The sequence below is a fragment of the Nyctibius grandis genome, chromosome 12 (assembly GCF_013368605.1).
Source record: "Nyctibius grandis isolate bNycGra1 chromosome 12, bNycGra1.pri, whole genome shotgun sequence".
Lineage (NCBI taxonomy): Eukaryota > Metazoa > Chordata > Aves > Nyctibiiformes > Nyctibiidae > Nyctibius > Nyctibius grandis.
This window is the reverse complement of record NC_090669.1, coordinates 9,629,341-9,654,096: the sequence shown is the minus strand read 5'-3', so window position 1 is coordinate 9,654,096 and position 24,756 is coordinate 9,629,341.

Below are 24,756 nucleotides of genomic sequence, written 5' to 3'. Positions count from 1 at the left end.
GGTGATGACCTTTTCATTGAGGTGCATATCTGGAGGGAACAGGAAAAAAGAATGACCCTTCTCACAGGCTTTGCACAAAATCTTCAGAGTGCCACAAGCAAAGCTTTCAAAGCTGCAGACGTCCTTACAGAAAGAGACATTCCCAGCGACACATAAAGGACACTATGGCTAGTGCTGTTGCTATTAAAATCCTTTTTACCCACCATCATTGTTTCTATGATGAAAAGTTTTGTTTCAATAACTGTTTTCCATAGTCAGTAAGTGCAAGGGAAATCTGTAGGCTTACATATATTTTCATTTTAATGAAGAGTCACTCCAATTTGCATTCAAATTGATTTTTTTAATAGTAAATATTTTATTTTAGATTAACTGTGAATAATTTTTAATCTCATTACTATCAATAGAATTCAATACTTGAGGGAGGAAAATTATGCACTTCATCTGGTTAAAAGTAAAACTTCCTTTGGTTTATTATATTTTACTTGAATCCAGTGCAATCACAGCTGAGTTCAATGATTTGTTAATTCCCAGTGTTAGAGGCCTGCAAGTTGATAGAAGGAGAAATACATTAATATTGAGGAAAATTTTATAGTTCCTTTACCACCAAAAAGGTTCCCTTTCTCTAGCTACCTTGTCTGGGTGCTTTTTATCTTCTGATTGAGATCTGCTTCTTCGAATAACGCAACACATTTCACTGTTGCGACTAATGTGTGTAAGGCAAAACCAACTAGGAAGAACAGCCAGCTCCACACTATGGAGAAACCTTAGTGCCAATCTAAGTTGACTTGCTGACTGGGTTAAAGAAGGTTTCTGTTTGGTTTTTTTTGGTTCACTTTAACTTTATAATGCAACTCCAATTCACACATGACTTTTTATGTCATCAGAAGATAACTTGTTGAAGATCAACAGGCTGCGAGAATTCTCAACACTCTTCTGTCACCTTTACCAGCATATAAAGGAAAATGGCATACTGCTACTTTGATACTTCAACTAAAATGTTGCCTGCAAGGGCAAATGCTGGACTTCTGATCATTGAACTGGTTTTATGCTTTGTCTTGTTAGAATACTATAATGCAATATTTGTTTCAATGGTTCACTTGGACCAAAAAACTGAAAAGGAAAAGGAAAATGAAGGAAGATCATAGCAATTAAGGAGCTGCATTTGTACTGTCTGAGAACATCAGACTTGCAGTAGTTTGACACCACTAAGTCAGAATATCTTAGCTACCTACCATTAATTCATTTCAGTTACACTTACCTTTTTATTTCCTGCTTTAACTATAAAATCTACGTTATTTCTTTGCTTTTCTTTTGCAACTTGAAGCAGTTAAAATCTCATTTCTAGATTAACCAGCACCTCAGTGAGAAGCAAGCATGGGTCACTGCACGGTGAAACCAATGTTTAACTCACGATCATATAAAATGGACCCTAAGCATTTCCTTTTGTTATAGGCACCACAGAATTTTTTTCTCTTACTTTTAAATGAGATTTGTATTTCATAAAAAACATTTCTTAAAACCCATTATTTTTTAAATGAAGAACAAACTGCTAAAGGTTTTCATCAAAGCCTGCTGAAAAATACTCATACAGGTTACAGGTCAAAGTATTTCCCCCCCCCCTCCCCCAGTCTCATACACTGACAAAAAAAAATTATATGAAAATGAAGACTTCTGCAGTAATTTTGCCACATGAATGGATTCAGTACAGATTCTCTATAACCCTGACTGCAACTGTTACTAAAGAAAACCTGAACAGTGACCTTTTTGGGTCCATTAGCACATGGGCTTGCACTGCAACCTCTTAAGAAGCTAAGAATAAACAAGCTTTACTTTCTCTTTGCTGAACAAAAAGAGCCACTTAACATGACACAGATTTAAATGTGGATGAAATTTCAGGTGATTCAGCCATATTTTGTTTTATAAAGTAAATTAAGATAGCTGTTTTGATGTAAAAGTATCAGTCGGGACACAGAAGTGAGGGAAAGACAGCACAGGAAGATTTAAACAGCAGGCCACAACTTTAAATGACTATATCAAGGATTTGTACGCACTCAAAGCAGTGCTTGCTTACAGGGTTACAACCGCAACTTAAGACAGACTTTCCTCTGAATAAGAATATAGGAAGGGTTACCAGGTCAGCTAAAAGGCACATCTACAGTCCAGGATCCCTCCTCAGCAGTAAGAACAGGGTTAGCATATAATGATGCTTCCCCCAAATATTCTTCTAACAAATTGCAGCTCAGAGGATTCCTGAGCAAGAAATTATGTCCTTATACTTAATTTTGAGAACAAGCTTTCCCATCAGTTTATCCAGTCACTTTCTGAAGCCATTTATCCATTTACTCACTGGAGCTACAGCAATGCAAACATTAAATAATATCTGCAGGTGAGCTATTGTTCCCTAGTCTCAAAGTATATAAACTTGGAAAAAGCACTTTCACCAAAAAAGGTTGCTTAAAGGAAGAAAGAAATTTTGCTTAAAAGTAACCATGTATACATAGATACTAAATAACAGCTACACATCAGATGAGTAACGTAAAAGAAAGAATGTGCACTATGAAAGTAAGAGTTTGAAGATCTAGAATTAGAACCCTACTCCACTAAAACTTTCTGCATTTCCTCTGACACCTCACTGTGCTTCATCTATTACTTCAGAAACCTGGAGCACTTCCCTCACAACATGTGGAGGAGGGAAAAGAAATTTCTGATAGTCTTCTGGAAGTACAGTAATGGAACCCAGAATTCTCCAATAAAAATAATCATAGCTGTTGAAATATTTAAGATCATGCTAGGTTTCTATTTAAGTTTTAGTCTGTTGTGGTATAGCTAAAGTTTAGCTAAAGATAGCTTTCATTTCTTCAAAGAAAATAATCTCCTCTTTCTCCTAAGAGTTTGTTTTTTCAATATTTCACAAATTACTATCATCATTTGTCATTAGCTACACAGACAAAGGTAGGTATTTGCTTTGTCATGTTATGATTTGTGGATTCCCTTAAATTCTTGCATGGAAGTGTTTCATTTCACTGCTGTCGTATTCCTAACAGCTCATCACCTTCACTAAATGTCAAGGTTTTAATCTTTCTATGAGTCATCTTGGATAATTCTTTTTAAGGTAACTGACTTCTGCATACCAAGCTCTGTGAGCTGCACACACTCCTGTACAGAAAGCAGTTAAGCAAAAATCTCTCAGCCTCAGCTAAATGCTTACGACGTACTGTGCAGGGAAGGTTAGCACAAAACACTCCCTCCAAGCACTTCATCCTGTTCTCTTTACAGGATTATTTCCCCACTTACTTGGTTAGTACCAGACCCTTGGTGCAACAGTGACAATTGTTCTGGCACGTGTTCTGCAGGCACTTTAATTTGATAACAAAACTGGTTCCACTAAGAATTAACATCTATAAATCTAAACAAACAGCATGCTGTCTACTGAGAGGTCTGAATGCTAGAAATCTTGCAATACACACCTCAGGTGAAAAATGCGTGCAAACCAAGGTTTCTAGAATCTTTTACTAGATCCCATTATACAGCTTTTCAGAAATCACAATTTAACTCTTTTTCATTACATCAGCCTTTGCTCCCTAGAGGACAACAGGATACCAGACAGTTCCAATCAGACACGGTGATAAACCAGTTTATTTTCTGGAAAGTTAACCAGATTCAGATCATGTTGCCCTATTCTATTGTAATCACTAAAATCCAAATATTCCCAATAGCAAATCAATTTATATGGTGACTGCATTTAGACTACTAAACCCACCTGTTGCAGTTTTCTGTTCCCAAGCCAGTTATGCTTAAAGGCATATGCTTAAAAGGCAAAACCCTATTTCCAGATTCTCTTTTATGAAATGTTGTATATAGTGTAAGCTCACAAAAATCTACCATATCCATCCTCCTTTCTTTATTCTCATTCTTGTGATAGAAGATATCTACCTGTTTCACACATGAAAAGAAGGAACCATGGAACTCATCTTCTCATGTGAGAGTAGGAAATGTAACCCCCGCTTAGGCTTCTGAAGAACTGAGGACCAAACCCATATAGAGCACCACCTATTTCAGACTTACAAAATGTTTGTTGCATATTTTATTTAAATTATTCAATGAGTATTGTCCTCCACAGCTGAGGGACAACAAAACTACATGAACAGGTGTAGAGGACAATACTCTTCTCAATACACTAAAATTAGAACAAAACTGACAGTCTTTTCTCAGTACACCTACACTGGGAAAGCTAGATCTGATTACAGCACATTCCAGTGTCAGTTTAACCTGGTTAGCATGGTGAACAAAGCAGCAGTGGCACAGGCTTTAACACATGCTAGTAACCAGTCTTCCCTTCTTGAGATGTCAGGTGCATGCTCTGGTTGCTAACTCAAGCCATAGGAATACCTTATCTATAGAATCATGCTTTATCCTGGTAAGTAGAATGAAGGCAGCACTAGTACGCTTCTCTACAAATAATCAGGCAGCAGGAGTTCGGAGGCCATCACTTTTCAGGCAGACATGTAGCGTACAAGTTCTACCAACAATACTGACAAGGTAAACGTAAATAAATATAAATAAAAGGCAGAGAGATGTAAGTAGAACTGACTCTTAAGTCAGAATGTCACAAATTCATTGTTCATTCTGCTCTCCAGAGAGTGCAGATTTAAATTATTCTAATTACTAAACAAAGCAGCAAAATTAAAAACTGCAGTGGCAAACATACTACTTATGGCTGCTCAAAAGTGTCACATACAAGGAGTTTTTCCAACACATCTGTCTTCTAATTCTGCCCCTTGCTTTCACAGTGACCCTCTAGGATCACTCGTATTTTTAGCTGATGTTTATTTCTGGTATATAGTGGATCATCTCACCCACCCCCTACACACACTTCTCTCAATTTTTCTTATTGTAAACATTCAAATGGTGTTTGAAATTTCTCACTCAGTGAAAGATATACCACCTTCAATTAAAAACAAAAAAAAGTTCACTCCTTTTAGTAAAAGCACTACAGAAACTGCAACAAAATATTTATGACATTGGTATTTCATTCAAAAAGCAGTCATTAACTGTCTGAAATTTAAAAAAAAAAAAATTTAAATTCTGCTTTTTTATAGAAACCACATTTAACATTTTCTAACTCACTCCAATAACAATCAGCATTTGCCTACTACATACAAAATATGTTCACTGTATCTATAATCATTCTATCACTTTTTGATCATTCTTTCTTGTTCTACAACATTTATTAGAAAACCTAATTCTGTCCATTGTTGCAGGCAGCCTAAGCCTGAGCAGCCTTCCTCTGCCTTCATATAAGACACAAAATCTCATCATACAATTAGAAGTATATTGGTATCAAAAGGAATAGCTGGGAGGAAGTAGGGACAGGAAGGTATACTTTGCTTAAGGAAGAGAAGCAGTTCAAATAGCTTAGATGTTATTTTCCTGTTGTGAGCCAAAGGCTCATTAGACTTACAGGACTTCTGTTTCTTAAGAGATTATATTAGTTTCTAATGCCTATTCCCCACCTGCAGTCATCCTAAGCCTTTATTTTTGATCCCTGAATGACTTCTACTACAACCAATTACATTATTTCTTCATGAAGAGAAGATAATAACTTCAGGGGAAAAAAAAATCAGGAGTGGATGAGCTCTTACAATATAAAAGCTAGCGTTGCATGCTGCAGGTGTACTTAGTAAAAAATGAAGTGGAAAAAAAACAAACACGACACAACACCGGGCTTTTCTTATCAAAAAGCTTTCTAATATTATCACTATGGGATTGGGGCAATTTAAAATTTTAAGTCGTTTTTAGATTGCCCATTTAACAATTTTGAGAGAAAGGTCTACTCTACCATCCTTCATATTGGGATAATTATACTCCTACTCACATCCAAAAAGCCTACTAAAATCTAGTGGAAAACGAAAATGAAAACTATTTCTTGATTTTGCTATATCTATTTCCTTTTGTCCTTTAAAGTAATGTAAGTAATTTAGTAAATTAAGTAATTCAATTTTGAGAACACACTACTTAACAGCACTTCTTTGGAGAGCAAAAAATTATGAACAAGGTTGCCATACAAGGACAAAATTCAGTTGCTCTGTAGCCCTGTACAATACAGCTCTGCACATCGCTAACACAATGTGAAAAGCATTATCTGAAAAGTATGGTTGTTTCTAGCATTCCACTGACTGATACCAGCAAAGCACAAATCATTTACAATGTCTTTGTATTGAAAAAAATTTATAAGAACAGAAAGAAAAGTCTCACTTTGTACTCAGAGATTTCACAAATTATCACTGTTTTGCCCCAGTTTAGGGGTTTCTTATTCGTTTGTTTCAGGGGTTTTTTTTTAGACTATTCAAATGTCATTAAGTTGTTGAAGATATTCTAGACTCAGCAAAGTAAGATTTTCTTCTAGAGAACAGTAGTGAGACAAATGTTCCCATATAAATTATTCCCTCTAGCTATCATAACCTCTTAGGAATCAGTACCTCCATTAAGTATCATGCTGTTTGATTAAGCCTCTTTCCTTGTCTCATCCTGACTTTTGACCAACAAACAGACTCAACATAGAAATCAGAAGAGACAGATAGTGAAAAGGTTGCCACCAAGGAGATGGTCTTTTGTGGAAAACATCCTGGTTCCTTCACTTTCAAGGGAGGACAGACTACACACTCACCTTCAGGCTCACACAGCAGAGTTCTGTGACCTCAGAGATTAATTTCTTCCAAGTTTTCTGCCAGCAAGGAACTCTGAAATTCTGTTAAAACTATTTCATTCTTTTTTGAAGGGTGTAATATACAGTACTTTGAGGTGCAAAAACCTAATGATCCTTTTTCAGCACTAGATTACTGTGTAAAAGAAGAAACTTAATATTGTGTAGGTTTCAACGAATGTTTGTATTTTGCCTATGCAGAGATTTGTTAATGCTTTTCTTCAAAACCAAATAAAACCAAAACCAAGATATACATGTACACCTTAAAATACGCTCACACTGCTTATCTTTAGCCCACTTGCAAAATTATTCCAAATTCCATGTTAGTAAACCCAGAAGAAAACAGCTCATTAGAGTTAACAACTCTGCACTCCAGTTCAAAATATGCAGAACAGATCTGTTCCAGGCTCTGCCCCAATTTGCTCTTTGACCACAACTATTTCATTCCACTTCAGTTTTAAAATAAAAATACAACAATACTGGTGTTTAAGTAGCAAACAGCCCAATACCTCCACAAATAACCTTCTCAACATTTCACAGAAGCAAGGCAATTTCCTGTCTTGTGCCAACAGAAACAAAAATATTAGTAATGTTTAGTGCATTCATCATTAACTTAAATAAACCTAAATAACCTAAATAAATATGCTTCCAAACTAAGCAGAAGATAACGCTATTTGCCATGCCTGTTTGAGACCATGCTAGGAAAAACAACACTCCTCACTTTACACACAGTTTACTTCAAATCTGCAATCTAGCAGTGAAACACACCATCATATAATCTTTCTTAGTGATAAATTATTAAATAATAATTAAGTGTAAGTTGTTGTGAGTGTAATTGGACCATTAGTATGTAGTTTTTGCTCCTGCAGTTATTCAACTTCAGCTTCAGAGGAGGTCTCTAAACAATTTCCTATTACCTTATAATGACTTTCAGTAAATGCTTATCTGCATCCAACAGATTGCTCTGCTTCAATATACTGTGCTGCAAGAGAAGGAACTAAGGTATCATCACCATGAACTAATTATTTATGGTTGAAAATGTCAAAGAGACCCTCATAACTTGCTGAAGCATAAAATTTGCCCTGCCTTTAACTCGTTATAGTCTAATGAGATTTCAAGTTATAACAGCATATCCCAGTGCTTTCTCTGATACTGTTTTAATCAGATTTTTTTTATAGGCTTCTGAGAAAATATCGTATATTGCACACATCACTTCAAAAATAGTCTCTGACTGCTAATGAACCACAATGATTATTGTGTACCTTCCACAAGCAGCAGCTATTCTATGGATGCCATTTGCTACGTTCTGCTATGTGCTCAATAGACGTAGAATGGTCCTTTTCCAGCAAGTCCGATGTTTCCGTCTAATACTGTGTTTTCATTTTGTGTCTTACGAGATAATAATAAACGCTAATTTTACTAGATTTATAACAATATGTCCAAGACCAAACACACATTATAGGACAATATCATAAGGGAAAAAAAAAGAAAAAAAAAACACACAAAACAAAACACATGCCACACCAAAAAGATTGTGGTATGTAAAAAAACCACACATATGTATCAGAAAATTATTGTCCTACATAAAATCTTTTCAGTTTTGACCCACTAATTTGTGGGAAAAACCTTGGGGCAGATCAATTGCTTGCTAAATTCCTCAAAGTTGCATATATGAATAAAGGATGTAGAGTGCCACAAATGCCAAGCCAGAAGGGTTTCTTCACATTCAGCTGTAATCTCCTTTTCTGCTGTGCCACAAGTTCACATTGTTCACAGTAACTGCAGCAAACCAGGGAAAAACGTGTATGCAGGCAACCATTCTTTCAAACATACACTTGATTAACACAATGTTTCTAGATTAATCTTTTCAGTATACCTTTGATATGTGTGCAATATTGTAGAATGCTGAAAAGACTAGTAAAATCAGTGGATGTGTTAATTATTGTATCTGAAGAAAGCTTGTTAAAAAGGAAAAATCCCCAAGTAGTGGCTTTGTTGATGTTACCTGTGTGCTGATGTTTTTCAAATGTAATAAAAAAAAAAAAAAAGATGGCATGTTTTCCATCTATCACTTTTATTGTTTAAAAAAGGAAAAGATGCAATATGTTCCAGTTCAGGTCTTGATCCCAATCTGTTATTGACTGAAGTCAATTCCAGAGCTCCTAGTAAATTGTCATTTATGTATGAGATGCACAGAAAGTACCTTAAAACAATGACTGTAAACTGTAGTATATTTGTACAGACTACAGGAGTACAGAGAACAGCCTTTACATATCTTCAAAAGCTATTTTACATAGTATTGTTTTTTCCTCCCTGAGATGATCTTGGTCATTTCAGCTGGTGATATTTTTCTGACAGACATTCAGGAAATTAAAAAGTTAACCCAGAGGTACATGATCTCAGCATTTGGAGATCTCTTTGGTGTGTTCTTAAGATTGTGAATACCTTTTGGACCCAAAGATTCCCAGTTTAATTGTTGCATGACCCAACTTTATATTAAGGGATTTCTAACACATCATGTTATAATTGCTGGTGAATATCTGATCTTCTTTATGAAAGATTGAGAAGTGCCATCAAAAGGAATAAAGCTATCTTAACTATCAGCTGCCTGCTGAACAAAATAGTACATGTGTTCTACTAGTCAGACTCCAGAACTTCATCCAGTGGGGTCCATCCCCACTATCAATACTTGACCTGTTAATGAGTCTTAATTATGAAAGCAACACTAAGCAATTAAGCAAACTGAGGGATTATTAAGAACCCCAGCTGTGGCAGCATGTTTCTTCCTTTAAGATAACAGATACACTTTCTATTGAAAGTGAGATTAATCTTCTAAGGTATATCAAAAATCTTGAATTGTTCTTCTATTTATAATATACCTTTTTTTTTTTTTTATTTCATCAGCTCATCACTTGCATATAAACAGCCCGATTTTCACTCACATATGTCCAGGACTGCACACATAATTCTGGATACATATAGTGAGGTGTATGAGGTGTACTAATAACCACTATAAAGTGCTGATAAACTTTAACTGTATGTGCAGGTGATGACACCTTTACATGCTGGACCTAGGAGTTTCACCTGTATGTATGCAGGTATTAATGTATTACAATATACACTAAGATGTTAGTGCAAAACACCTTTTGTTACTGCATCAACATACACAGGCAGATTAAAAGCTTGCAAAATCATACCTGCTGCTGAAAGCCCACTGAAGACCCACCCATATCTAAACATTTGTATCATCTTTGAGAATAAACATTTCTCTTCTACTTGTAGAAATCTAAAACATTAAGAGAGGGAGTTTGGGGATATGTGATACATACTCTGCTATGCTAGAAGAGAATTTTCACTTCCAGTTATCTAGGCATTTCAAGATAGCCTCAAACCCATCGTGTTAAAGCAATTAAAAAGTATCTCTCTACTTTATACACAATTTTATAATATTACTTTTGCTGATTAAGAAATTCAGTAAGCCTTGGCATAATGTAAGCTTCTCTTAGCTGCAAATCTGGACTACCTTGAGCATTCCCATGGCAGGTGTTTGCCGTAATTGCTTGTAGTATTTCTGCTGTGGTTCAGCTGAAAGTAGAATTAGTAAATGGCATCTAATAGCAAAATATGAGTCTACAGAACAACCAACCACATCCCCGTGTCATGAAAATACACTGCATTGGGACTACTGAAACTGCCGGCCAGGCTTTCAAAAAAAATAGAGAAGATTTCATTAGAAGAACGTTAGCATTAAAGAATGCATTTCCCTTGCATTCTTCCAGGGAAAACTCCACATAAAATGAAGGTGAATCCTCCTCTAAACAAAAAATTCAGACTGCAGCTGTCACCTTTACATGTATATTTTAATATAAATGTATACATTTATATTAAAAAGAACTTACACCCATTTTAAGCTTCTTTACACAGGAAATTTTAAGAACTGAAACAGGCCATCAAATCCTACTCATAGTCTTCCTGCCCTCTTAGTTAATTTTCCTTGAATTAATAATTAAAGGATGCATCTGGTTTCTTTAAGAATAATATTTAACTTTAATATTAAAATAGCAGCCATAATACACTAGAGGGAAAAAAATTCTTAAAGATACCATTAAATTACCACAGGTATTTCTTTTGCTCCCACCTGTTCCATTTGTTTCACTATGTTAATACTCCAGTAGTCACAATTAACACAGGACATGAGATATTTTCATACTTTTTTTATTAGTAGGTACATCCTGAAAAGGCACACCCCTATACCATGAAAGCCCAAGTCACAAGCACAAACCTGAATGCCCATACACTGCTTTCCTAGTCACTAGCACTTGAGGCCATCTAAACTGCAATTTCTTAGTCTTTTCATTTCCCACATTTCCCTTTTTAATTTGAGTGCTACCACTAAGGACCCAAGACACTGACACCCAGCAGTAAAGAGCTTTCTGTTAAATTGCTGGTAGATCAGCATTCAGAATTCACTACTTTTAGAAGTTCAAGCTTGCAAACAAACCTGATTTATTGAGCTGGAATTGATTTACCATACCTTATATGCAACATTTTGAAAAGCTGTTCTGGGCTAATTACATACTCAGCTGATCCTCAAGTGATTAATAAAGTTCCTGACTAATTTTCTGTCTCTTCTGAGCTGCCAGATTGAGTACAGAAAACTCATCTACAGCCCATAATGCAGATTTTCATATTAATGAATAAAGCTTACAGCTAGGAAAAAAAAAATAGGGAAGATTTTACATCTGCTTTACTTTTACATTCCTAAAATAATATAAATAAAACTCACAAATCAGGCTTATCCTTTCCTCTAGTTTTCAGATTAGGTCAGAAATCTCTTTGTATTGGCCTTTGTTTACACAACAGTAGTATTATGTCAATATTTTAAGATGACTAAAAATATATCTTTCATTACACAATTCAGAAGCTATCACACTGCCTTTATATATACATATGCCATCTAGAGATGACATAAGTCCCCCCACAGTTTTTGCAGTCTCTGTTCTTTCCTAAGAACTGGTAAGTGGAATTAACGTCTCTTTCCTTTGCTTTTCTCACAAATAAAAAACATGCTGAAGGTGACCTTGCTGTTTTGTTTTGGGCTTTTTTTTTTTTTTTAATTCACAATGAATGCAAAAAGCAATCAGAAAAAGATAGCCAGTGATTCAATTCTTTAGAGAGTGATTTAAATTCATTTGTCCCTTATAAGAACCAAAGGAAAAAAAAAAAGCCATTATTAATTTAGGCAATTAAGAGCACTCTGAAAGCAATATCCAGTACATTAAAGAACCTGTCCCTGGAGTGCTGCTTACAGTCTATGAAAAGTTAATTTTAGAGCATTTCAAGTGAAGAAAGGTCATTTCCTAGAATTCTTACAGAATATTATAACTTTTAAATGGTAACCTAAAGTAGAAGTGCTTTTTTGTAAATCTGGAGTGAATGGTTAAGTGAATTAGAAACAAAATTAAAGACATGTATTACATTTACTATGTCATTTTAAATTAAACTATGTATAACAATATTTACCGTCTCTTCCTCTTATGTATCAAAAAATTTATGGTTTTCTTAACACTACACAATGTACAGTCTAAAAAAGAAAATTTCTATACAAGACAAACTAGTTAACATTAAATCTTTATAGTTTCTAGGATCAACTGGTAGGAATGAAAACTGAATAAAGCCCATATAGAGTGCAACTTCAGTTCTTTAGGAAAGGCAGGGGGAGTGTCTTAGAGTGCAAGATTTATTCTGACATACAACTCCTGCCAGTCACAATGTTCAGAAAGAAGACAGCCCCACAAGGCATATATGATCTCAAACACCTAATCAGATTCTCTTGACTCATCCTTAAATTACCTGTCTCACTTTTGCAAAGTGCAGAAACAGATTATCTACGTGAAAACTTAGTATTTACTGATGGCATCAATTCTATGATATTACACATTGCATAAGTGCAAAGAGAAGTACACTAAATTATGTACAACTCTCTAAATTATATCAAGAAATAAGAGTCCGAGACAGACATACTAGAGGCAGTTAAGTAAACTTCCCCCCCCAGCAAAGTCAGATAAAGGATAATAGAATCACCAAGGCTGTGATTAAAGTTTCAAATTCCATCTGCAATAGACTTTCTCTATGACCATAAACAGTCCACAACACCACATGCACATTCCTCAGTTTCTCATTTATAAAAAAGATCAGTCTTTTCCACACAAAGGTGGAAGTATATGTTACTGTTAGAAAGAAGCTTTAGAAGCACAACAAATTTATCACAAATTACAAAGCTGGTCCTCACAGTAGCTAACAGGTTTATGTGTTGTATTATTCTTTGGCAAATGCAATGTTAAGTGCACTAGCGTAACGCTTGTGGAAGACAAGGTAATGGTGTAAGGTAATATTCTCTGATTTTTAGACAAGTATTAAAAAGGTAAGAAAATGTGATGATGAAGTTTCATGCATGTTCACTGCAACACAAATTAAATACTAGCACAGAATCCTTTCCAAATTCACTCATTTGAATAACGCAGCTAGATTAGATAAAAAGCATGGGTTTGTATTTGTTATTATTCTGTGTGTCTTCAAAAATGCTTTAGGTCCTCCATTTGAACCTCCCTCTCAAACAATCATGGTAACCATCAAGAATAATTATCACAAAACAGTCTTCAATGCAATAGGAAAACAATACGGACTAGATAGAAGGAAGAAATTTTTCGTGATGAGGGTTGTGAAACACTGAAATAGGTTGCCCAGAGAGGTGGTAGATGCCCCATCCCTGTAAACATTCCAGGTCAGGTTGGACAGGGCTCTGAGCAACCTGATCTAGTTGAAGATGTCCCTGCTCATTGCAGGGGGGTTGGACTAGATGACCTTTAAAGATCCCTTCCAACTCAAACTATTCTATGAATAGACAGAAATGCCAACAGCTCAAAATGCTAACACACTCTAACCAAAATCATCTTCACATGACATAAAAAAAATGCAAGTTTGGAATAAAGGTTTGTTTCAATCAAAGGATTACAGGTACATATAGTAAAAGAGATAATCACATTCTGTCAAACTAGAAGACAGCGATAAACTTCAATTTGATACAGCAAGATTTCACCAGCCTATATCTTACACTACATAATATAAAATATATCATCTTTGTAGAAATATACTAAGAGGTAATGGTCCCAGTAAATTATATTTCCTATCTTTCCTGCCTATACTGGGGTAATGATAGTCAACTGACATTGTGAAGAAGTTCTATGTGCAAGTTAGAAACTTCTTCCCCTCACACTCACAGAAACATATCAAGCAATGACTAGATATCTAATGAAAGCATCATAGACCATTCCCTAAAATTATGCCAACTTCTAGAAATCACAATTTAAAATACTTCTTTAATGGAACCGTAACACTACACTACCAACACAGGCATAGATTACAACACAGACACATGCACAGTTAATAGAGGGGTTTCACTGGATAATATTTGTAAAAGTGTGCCTTTCTGTATAAGAGAAGTCCAGTAAGGCAGACAAAGAAGTTGCAAAGAAGAAAAAGGAACAACTTGAACAAGCACTGTTATCACCCAAGAAAAAGGAACCTTTTTTCCCTGAGTGAGGACTTGGTGTTATAGCCAACTTCACAGAATCACAGAATGCTTTTGGTTGGAAAGAACCTTTAAGGTCATCAAGTCCATCCGTTAACCTAGCATTGCCAAGTCCACCACTAAATCATGTCCCTAAGCACCACATCATGTTTGATTCCTGCTGTGCTCCAAGGAACCTGCTCTTGTACAGTCTTCGTAAATAAACTGAACTGTATTAGAAATACTCAACTTCTCCTTCTTCCTCTAACAGAAAGAACAATAACAACCCATTGGACAACCCAGTTGAAAGAAAGGGTCAGAATGTTTTTACTGGCAATAGCAAAATTTAAGTTAGGATAAGGATAAACAAGGTAAATCACAAAATGGAGCACAAAAGCAGATCAGTAAGGGAAGAATGCAATTAAAAACAGGCTGAGAGGGCAAAACAGAGAAAATGTGGCTCAAGGCAGCAGAAAAGCAGATTTGCAAATGAAATATGCCATAATAGAAGACAGATTGAAACTAAGGAATCTTAAGAATAAAAACTTGCTCAGCCATCCAAATTATCACCTCCCTCGACCTGCTGACAATGCTCTTCCAAATGCAGCCCAGGATGCTGTTGGCCTTTTTTTGCTGCAAGGGTGCATTGCTGGCTTGTGTTCAATTTTCTGTCCACCAGAACTTCCAGGTGTTTTTTGGCAGAGCTGCTTTCCAGCTCATCAGCCCCCAGGCTATACCAATAAATGGCCTAATTCTTCCCCATATGCAGGACTTTGCAGTTCCCTTTGTTGAACTTCATGAGGTTCCTTTTAGTCCTTTCCCGCAACCTTTTGAGGCGGTTATAACGCTGTAGTAACACTGTGAATACATTTATCTCGAGTGACCACACCAAAGACTATGGTAAAGTGCAGCATAAATTCACTGAAAAGTAGATTGGATAAACAACTTCTACCAGCAAGACCTCAGCAGACAGCCGCAGCAAGAGAATGAGCTTTTTGTTGGCAACGTAAGAATAGGAGGGAAATACCTTTGCACTCATGAAGTAACTTACTTTGTTCCTGGAATCATTCAGTTATTCACCTCTTACTACTTCTGTGACTTGATTTCAGGACTTCATCCAGAAGGGAATGTACCCTTCCAGTAAACATAGCTTGAACAACAGCTGAAAGTCATAGTTTATCTACTTGAAGTTTTCCTCCTTTCTTTTGTGACATAGCTTGCAAAATTACGCACTAAGAGTGCCTCACAACATGTCTTTGTTTTAGAAGTAAACCATTTTGCTAGCCTTTGTCAGGAGTGATTAGAAGTATTCTTTATCTTGAACAACACAGGTTGAGTCAAATAATTCTTTTGTTTCATTTGGGCATTGCTAACTGCTTTAGTTCATAGGCCACTGACTACAAAGCATCTTATGTTTGTCTATCCTTTATCACTGTGGTAAGTCATTTCATAGACTGTGCTTCATTTAAAAATAAACAAACACGTTCTGTCTTTATCCTGGCTCTACTTCAGCTTGTTAAGTACTACAACATATGTCATCTGTTTTCCTGAACAACCTACATAAGCACAGCACTATGGGATTAGTAATTTAAGAAAATGAAAACCAAGCAGCAATTGGCACACATATGCAGTCATGTTTGATTTAAGTAGACATTTCAGTACAATCTTTGCCACCCAATAAACATGTCTATAAATAACATTAAAAAATAACCTTTCTCCTGTAGGCACCATCTTTTCAAATACTGCAGTACATGAGGCATTAGAAAAACACAAATTAACAAAAGCCTCAAAGCTGTCCTACACAATTGGTAGAATTCATCTCCTCTTTGGAGCATCTGCTGGAATTGTTGCTTAATAAAGATAAACCCAGTTTGTTAAAGTGCTTACCAGACACGAGTTTGTTAACTTAAAGGAAAGGTAATTATTCCAAGTGTTGTTCTAACCTTCGTTCTTTAACCTGGAGCAGACAAGGTCACCATTACCACTTAGACAACAGGCTTCAAATATGTTTGTTTATCAAGAGGAGAATCAGACATTTTCACAAAATAGTCTTGATTCTTTCTGCCTCAGCATAAAAATACAGGAGGCATATAGGAGGTAGCCTACTTAATGCAGGAGGAAAAGTATTTCCATTCTTGCAGTGAAGAAAATGAACGAGAGCAAATGTGGGGGCTTAAACTTTCACTTGTGTGCCTGCACATGGAAATACAGAATCCCAAAATGCTTAGTATCATTCAGTTGCAGATGAGTTTTATGTGTGTGTTCAGGATAATACTCAATTTCACTGAAGTCAGTGGTGTAACCGTTGAACTACATCAAATTACAACTGGAACTGCATTCAAACTGGACATAGCTGTTTGCTTGTTTTTCCAGTAAAACCCATATTCAACATACATTCTCTACATCAGAGAAAGTATTTGTGAAACTTGAATACACCAAATACTTTTGGTTCAGGCAAAGATTAAATAAACCCAGAAATCTGGTAGAGATTCTCTCTCCTCTACTGCTCAGTTTGTCGTACACGGATGTCAATGGAGGAGTTCCTGAAGATCACACCCCAGCTGTTCATCTGCATGAGAGGGCCTCCTGCTGCCCCATTTAAGTTGTGCTAACAAGTAATCTGTGAGGCTCTGCTGTGACCTAGATCAGGTAATGGGCTCAGCTTAAATAAAATCCTGCTCAAAATGTTGGTTTCAGCAGGGTTTTTTCCTTGTGGTTCACAGTGCAGCTTAAATGGTAAGGCAGCCACAGAGCTTCTTCAATGATGCTAACATACCCACATAATGCTGCCCCATATCTTCACGGGACAGAACGGAAAATTCATTGGTGCAGACTGTAAAAGGGAAAGAAAATGACTGTAACATGTTGCTTAGAGCACTCACCATAGGTGGTAGCATGGGAACAGGGAAGTAGAGTTCTAGCCCCATTCCTATTAATTGAAATACGCTAAAATAGAACAGTAGCAAGTAAATTAGAAAGAAATCATCTAAAAAAAAAAATCAACCCAGCATGCATGAGAAGTAAATGGCTAAAGGAGAACTTTCAGGAGACAAGACACTCCGTATCATCTCTGCTTTGATTTAGAGCAGAAATGGGATGTGAACGAGGATTATCGTAACTAATTAGAGCACCCCAGGCACTGGGATAGAAAGCTGCACCATTTTCTGCTACCTTATTTTCTAGGCAACACTGAAACCTTTGAAAGTCTAAGCAAAAATTTCCAATGGTCTCCTTAAAAAAAAAATAAAACAAATCTGAAATATTTTTGAGGAAAAAATGAATTTCATGCAAGTTGAAGTTGATGAAACAACACCATTATCAACTTTTCAAGACATATGCTTGTAGTACCTCTGCTTCTCCTCTTTACCTCAGTATTAGGTAAATACAAGATTAACGAGATGAAAAGTAACAAGACAATTGCAAATTGGTTTAGTAAGTGAACTTTTGTAAGATTTTCACAGAATCACAGAATGTTAGGGATTGGAAGGGACCTCGAAAGATCATCTAGTCCAATCCCCCTGCCGGAGCAGGATTGCCTAGACCATATCACACAGGAACGCGTCCAGGCGGGTTTTGAATGTCTCAGAGAAGGAGACTCCACAACCTCTCTGGGCAGCCTGTTCCAGTGTTCGGTCACCCTCACCGTAAAGAAGTTTTTCCTCATATTTATGCCGAACCTCCTGTGTTCCAGCTTGCACCCACTGCCCCTTGTCCTGTCAAGGGATGTCACTGAGAAGAGCCTGGCTCCATCCTCATGACACTTGCCCTTTACATATTTATAAACATTAATGAGGTCACCCCTCAGTCTCCTCTTCTCTAAGCTAAAGAGACCCAGCTCCCTCAGCCTCTCCTCATAAGGGAGATGTTCCACCCCCTTAATCATCTTCGTGGCTCTGCGCTGGACTCTCTCTAGCAGTTCCCTGTCCTTCTTGAACTGAGGGGCCCAGAACTGGACACAATATTCCAGATGCGGCCTCACCAGGGCAGAGTAGAGGGGGAGGAGAACCTCTCTCGACCTGCTAACCACACCCCTTCTAATACAGCCCAGGATGCCATTGGCCTTTTATATCTTGTATGCATATATAATGCAAGTCCAATAGCTCCAAAAATATTTCTAGTGAAAATACTTTGAATGTATTTTAGGCCAGTTACTTTTCTCAGAAAAGGGCCCCAAGTAATCATGAAAAGTAGAGCACCTGTTCCAACGTTTATATGTTGTGTAGACTTTATTGATGACATTTCTTAAATCGCAGTACATCATCTACTTTATCTGAAGCTGTTTAAACCACTCATTAGCCAGGCTTCTAAAAATGGGTTAAAATAGGCACTGACGTGTGCAACCCACTGCACTGAACCTCTCTCCTCACTCTGGCTGAAGCAGTGTGAAAGAGAAGAAATCTTAAATTACCTCACCAAAAGTTACAATCTACACATACACACAAGGATTTTTTTTTTTATTATGGGATTTTTATCAAGGAATTTTTATCACTTATCAAACTTGACTCAAAACTGATTTGTGGAAAAAAAAAAACCCATAAATGCCAAAAAACTCGCCAAAACCAGAAGTTTCTTCTTAAAAATCTCCTAATATAGGAACTAAAATATGAGTTATCAGCATTAAAAAAACTTTTTTTCCCCTAACAATTAAACAAAACAAGAAAAGGTAGGACAAAGGATAGCTTAAAACCGAAGTGATTTAATACAAGTGAGAAGGAAAACAGGAACAGTTCTTTATAGTGTATCTCTGAAGCCAGAGAAGCACAGAACTTGATGACAACAGACTGGGATACATTTTTCTGCAAAATAAACAAGCAACTCTTCCCCTTCCCCAATACATTAAATAAAATGAAAAACAATCTGGACTCGAGCACTTGGATAACTGAAAATCCAGAGCACAATTCCCCCAGGATGACAAAAAAACATATGCCACTGCCTCCTGTTTTTCCTTTAAAATTTTTATAAAGCACTGAAGATTTCTGCCTTTGGTTCTCCTCAAAATCTAACTTCATTGCATGACAGAGAGGTATCTAGAATATTTAATTTTCATGAGGTAACAACTTAGCTTTTTAAGTCCTCGCTGACAGGAAGTACATGAGGTGTACTATCTCCTGGCAAAATACATGTACACAAAAAGACGCTTTTCTTAAGTCTGTTTACTCCTTTCCTGAGTAAATAAGTACCTCAGATTTTTCTACAGCTACTCATTAATCTAAAGACTCAAACCACAGAATTTTCAGAATTTTTTCCACATATCTAAATAACAGCTCACAGATTTTTCATATTGTCTTTTCTAAATACTATATTGTAAAGTTATGTACAGGCCTAGGGACAAGCCCAGTAGTTTCTTCTTTAATCATTTTGATTAGCTGTGAGTTAGAAGAAACAGTTATAAAGGAGACTGCAGGCCTGCTCATAAGGTGTTAGTTTCTGAAGTGAAAACCACACACGCAAAGTACAACCAATCACAAAAGATCACAATAGCTAATTAGCCACCTGCAATTTGTGATATATTGCCTCAAACCCCACTTAGATTTTACAGTATTTTAAACACAGGCTTGAACTTACGACTTTCAGTATAAGCTTGCTTAAAATAAAACAAAAAAATGAACAGAGTACACTTCCCTGAAGGAAGTAACTTGTAATCTTCATTAACCCCGTTATGTGCAATATCATTTCATCAACCTAACACTCCCTGCAGCTGCAGCAGTCTGGCAAGCACAAGTCACAAGAAAAGCTCATTTACATACGGCTTCTGGCCTTGTTCACTAGAAAAATTTGCTAAGACAAATTACAGTGTCAAAAGAAAGCTCATTAAATTTTTATATCAGATTGCTATGTTACCCCTTAGCTCCCTGAGTATTCATCCCTCTTTCTGTCATTAGTTTTCAGTCCTTAAGGCTCAAATATTTTCAAGGGCAGAAGCAGACCAATTATGAAAAAGGAAGTTATTTGCTTACTAGTATAAAACGAAGCATACAACCATCACTAATTCACATTTACCAAAAATATAGCTCAATTACCATGTCACACTAGAATGCTGAATAGCATGATATTTCCACATGCATTTAATTTAGTACCAGTATTTGTGCTGAGGCAACAACAGCAATTAAACGTACCAAAATGGGGATTAAGTACATTTTCCACCATTTGTCTGTCCATTATAGTGGTGTTCTTTTTCCTCAACAAAAAAGGAACACCCAATCCATTTATCCAGTGGTGATGTTAATGTTTCAGAAGATTTAAAAATCCTTTGACATCTGGAAAGGTTAAAAGAGTTATAAGACTCACCTTAAGCTACAGTTATGTTGGTTATTTTCAAGGAACAGCCATTTAAAGAACTGAAAGACATGAAAGTTATAATCCCATACACTCACGAACTGTTTAAAAGGTAGATAAACAATTTGAAAAGCTTTGTCTGTTTTAGAAAAAAAAAAAAGAACAGTAAACTGAATAGTGTTTATTTGCCACCAAAAATCCAGTTTGCTGCTTTTTTTAAAATCTGTTCCGTATTTTTTTATTGGGTTTGAAATATTTATTTCAATTTTTTAAAAATATTTGTAAGCACTTTAAATTGTGCACATAACCAATATTTCATTATGCATTTCAAACAATACTTTAGATCTTACTTGTTCACAAGGCCAAATACATTAAGACTGTGATTTTATTCAACACCACTTCAACACACTTTTTAATTTTCTTTCAGGCCTGACACATCTAAATATAATTTGATGGGACGCAGTCATTCCTTCCCAGCCCATGCCTGCACTGGTAGAGTCAGGTAGGATCCAAATCAAAGCAATTGCTTCTCAAACTTCACAGCAAGTGGAATTTCTCTCTTACAAGTGTCACAAGCAGCATATGCTAAACCTTGCAATGCCTTTTTTTTTTTTTTAAGCTTTCCAGGTTTCTTAGAGTTCTGCTGAATCAGGATTATACTTCAAATCTAATATCTACTGCTGATCTGCACTTTATCAACTACCAATAGTTAAACCACTAACAGGTAACTAACCCAAAGAAATATCACAGAAGTCCTCTGTTTTTCAGTCACCTGGCCCATGTTTAAGCCTGGCCCATCATCATCCAGTGAGTAATGTCAACTTAGTAAGCCCTGGTACAGAAATAATTAAAATTAAAAATGGTGGAGGGGAAAGAACCAGAATATGATGTCAGCCCCTCTCCCTCTCATCCAATGAATATTTACTTGTTTATTCAAGTCAAAACAGTTCACACACACCATTTTGAGAGATAAGGAGATGCTGTCTGTATTCTAATGGTTCAGATATCCAAAGGACATGAAAGAATGAAAGATGGAGGTTAACATCTCTGCATTAAAAAGCAAAACAAACTGGTTTGGTCCTCTTATACTAGGTCAGCACTTTGAACTCCAAAAGAAGTCTGTATTTCATGATTTGTTAAGAACACTTTGAAAGTTTTAATTTTGAAATTAAAGCATTTCCTAACATTCTAGTCAGGCAACTTCTTTCACAAATCTTTCCAACTTCAAAGTAAAATGTTTATTTCATTAATTTTTCATCATAACAGACACCTCTGCTAAAGATTCCAATTTTGATTAAATTGGCACTTTTTATACTACCATATTTGGTCAGAATTGACCAATCTTTTCCTGTGAACACAATAATGCTATATCTGGACTGCAGGAAAACGGGAAGGTTATTTGAAAATGTATTTTCATTTTGCAGATTTTTTCTTTTGAAGCACTTATAAAATTTTGAATAAGGAAGTGGAATTGTATTTTAACATTCAGCTTTCCATCAAGCATTTTTTTTCCAAACAGATTTTTCCCTTCAGAGGGAGCACCGAACTGATCAGAACAACTAGCATCTTCACTGACATTACCTAGAGCAGAAACCAATTTCTTCAAGAACTCTGCACTTTGAAACGTTGTAACACACACTCAGGGAATCATTTTTGTTACAGAATTTACAGGTTTGTCATTTAACAGGTTTAATACTGCTATGAGGTTCCTGCTTCTCACTTTTTTTCACTGCAGTTACCACCTTTGGACACCACCAGGAGAACTGTCACTATTTGCTTTAAGTAACAACACTGGAAATGCATAATTTTCATTTTGCAAAGTGCTAGCTTGGGACTCATTGTAATTTAGAGGACTGGTGGTAAGAGGGAAGGAGAATGGATGCAAACCACTGGATACAATGCTCCTTCTGCAGGTGAAGGTAGAAATAGAAGGAATGAATTATTTTTCTTTTAATGATACAGAAAACACAAAACCCTGGAACTTCAGGTCAACTGGCTGCATAAGAAAAGAAGCAATTGCCTAAAGGGAACTACTATTCCTAACTTCCAAAATACTTAAAAATGGAAGATGATGCTGAGTATACTAAGCATCAGACTTCTGATCACTCTTAAAAATCAATGTGATTTTGTAGAAACAGGATATAGTTATTAAAGTTTTTCTAAATCTTGGACATGACTTTTGGCTCAAGCACAATAGATTACAGTAACTCCTGAGGGAACCTGCAGTCTACTGATGTCAACAAACCAATATTACTCATGCAAATTTCCAGAAACACTCTAAAAGTCCTGACTATCCTATGACCAGATGCTGAGGGGCTAGGCATCCCAGAGCTGCCCCAGATCACACAGACAGACCCACTCCACACTCCTATTTTCTGCATATGCACTAATTTATGAACAACAAAGTACATTTGGGCTATTCTTTCACTTGACTTACAGCAAAGTATTTAATCTAATATCGGCCCTAATAGGGTAGAGTAAACCCTTTCACATCTTCCTAGCTATAATTGCACAGCCTTTAATGCCAGAAATAGTTTGAAATTGAAAACTATTTGAAACTTGTGCAGACCAAATACAATGTAGATGAACAAAAATAACAAGTACTGCTTAAAAAAAAAAGCAGTCTTCTAATCTTCCAAACATCAGCTACAGAATTGCATTTTACTTTCTGTTCCTAGCTGAGTGTGGCAGCTCTTTTATCTAGAACCTGTCAGTCTCCTAAATTAATTAGAGTCAGTTCAACGATCCATAACCTGGATACTTTCTACGATCAGTGACAATTGATTTCCATCTAATTCACAATGGGCCAAGCTCTGGCCTTATGTATGACCCAATATTCTTTCACCACCCATGTGTTACATGAGGGCTGAATTCACATAAGGATTTCCAATCAGAAATCTGTATCACTGATGTCTCAGCTTTCAACAAGCTAATTACGGTATCTGTGAACAAATAACCCTTAGAGGGGATTTTCTGATGTTTTGGGGAGGTCATTTTGTTTTTTTGTGAAGGGTCCCTTCTAAATTTATAACATTAATGAGACAAAATTATCTGACACATGGTATGTCACTTAAATAATGGATATTTACTCCATGTGCACAAGTCACATTAGCTTCAGTGAAAACTCTACATACTGGATATGCCACAGAAAACCAAAGATCAGAAGAAATAAAACTGTTGTAGAATGATGGTATCTATTGCTAAAATTTTACAAACAAATAATTCATCATTGTTCCACTGAATTGAGCTTTTGTTTGCTCTTGAGTTTCACAGGCCTAGCAACACCTTCTTAAGCATGCTCTTTTCAAACAATCATGCTGATTAGTGAATTGTGTGCTCTGTCATTCTGAGATGAACTGAGGTAGGAAGTGAGAAAAAAGAAAAAAAAAAAAAAAAACAAACAAGAAAAGCCAAAAAAACCCACAGTAGCTACACACAGCACATGTCCCAACACTGACAGAAGCAATATATTTTGAGGACTTGAAAAAGAGAAGTACTCACTAGTTAGACAAACACAGGACAGAACAAGGTTCCATTAAATAGTAGGGTGTTTTCCTTGTATTTATAGAAGCTATAACAAGCATCTTCATCTGTACTTCTGAAGTTTGAGTTTAATTTATGAAAGCAATGCACACAGAATAAGGTTAAAAGGGCTAAGATTTTGACCTAAGATTGAAATACTAAACTTGATCTAACCGCCCAAAATATTTTAAGTTCCAAGGTACATTGAAATAAAACGTGTCTCAAAGTAGCAGCCATCGTATGTCATTGTGCTCAAATCAAAACCTATTGTCATTCTTTCTGATAAACCATGTATCACATTTATTTCAAACAGCTGACACATTTCCAAAAATGTTTTAACCCATACCAGTGATTCTCCATAACCATTTAATCCTCAAAATGTTTAACCTGTTACAGAATCAGATGTATTTATAGAATGTAAGAGAGGCAATTGAGTCACATTTATCACTTGTAGCTTTGAAAGTTTGAGTTTTATAGATCAAGACACTATGAATATTCCTTGGAACATTAACATATCTATGTCAGCACTGCTCAAATAGTAGCTATTCTCATTAGATTATCAAGCACTTTTTAACAACACTTTAATACTATATTGTTAAAAAGGCTGGGAGTCCTGCAATTAAGTTTAAAATAAGCTATTTTATTACTGAAACCTCAAAATACTGCATCTGAAAACCTCTACTGT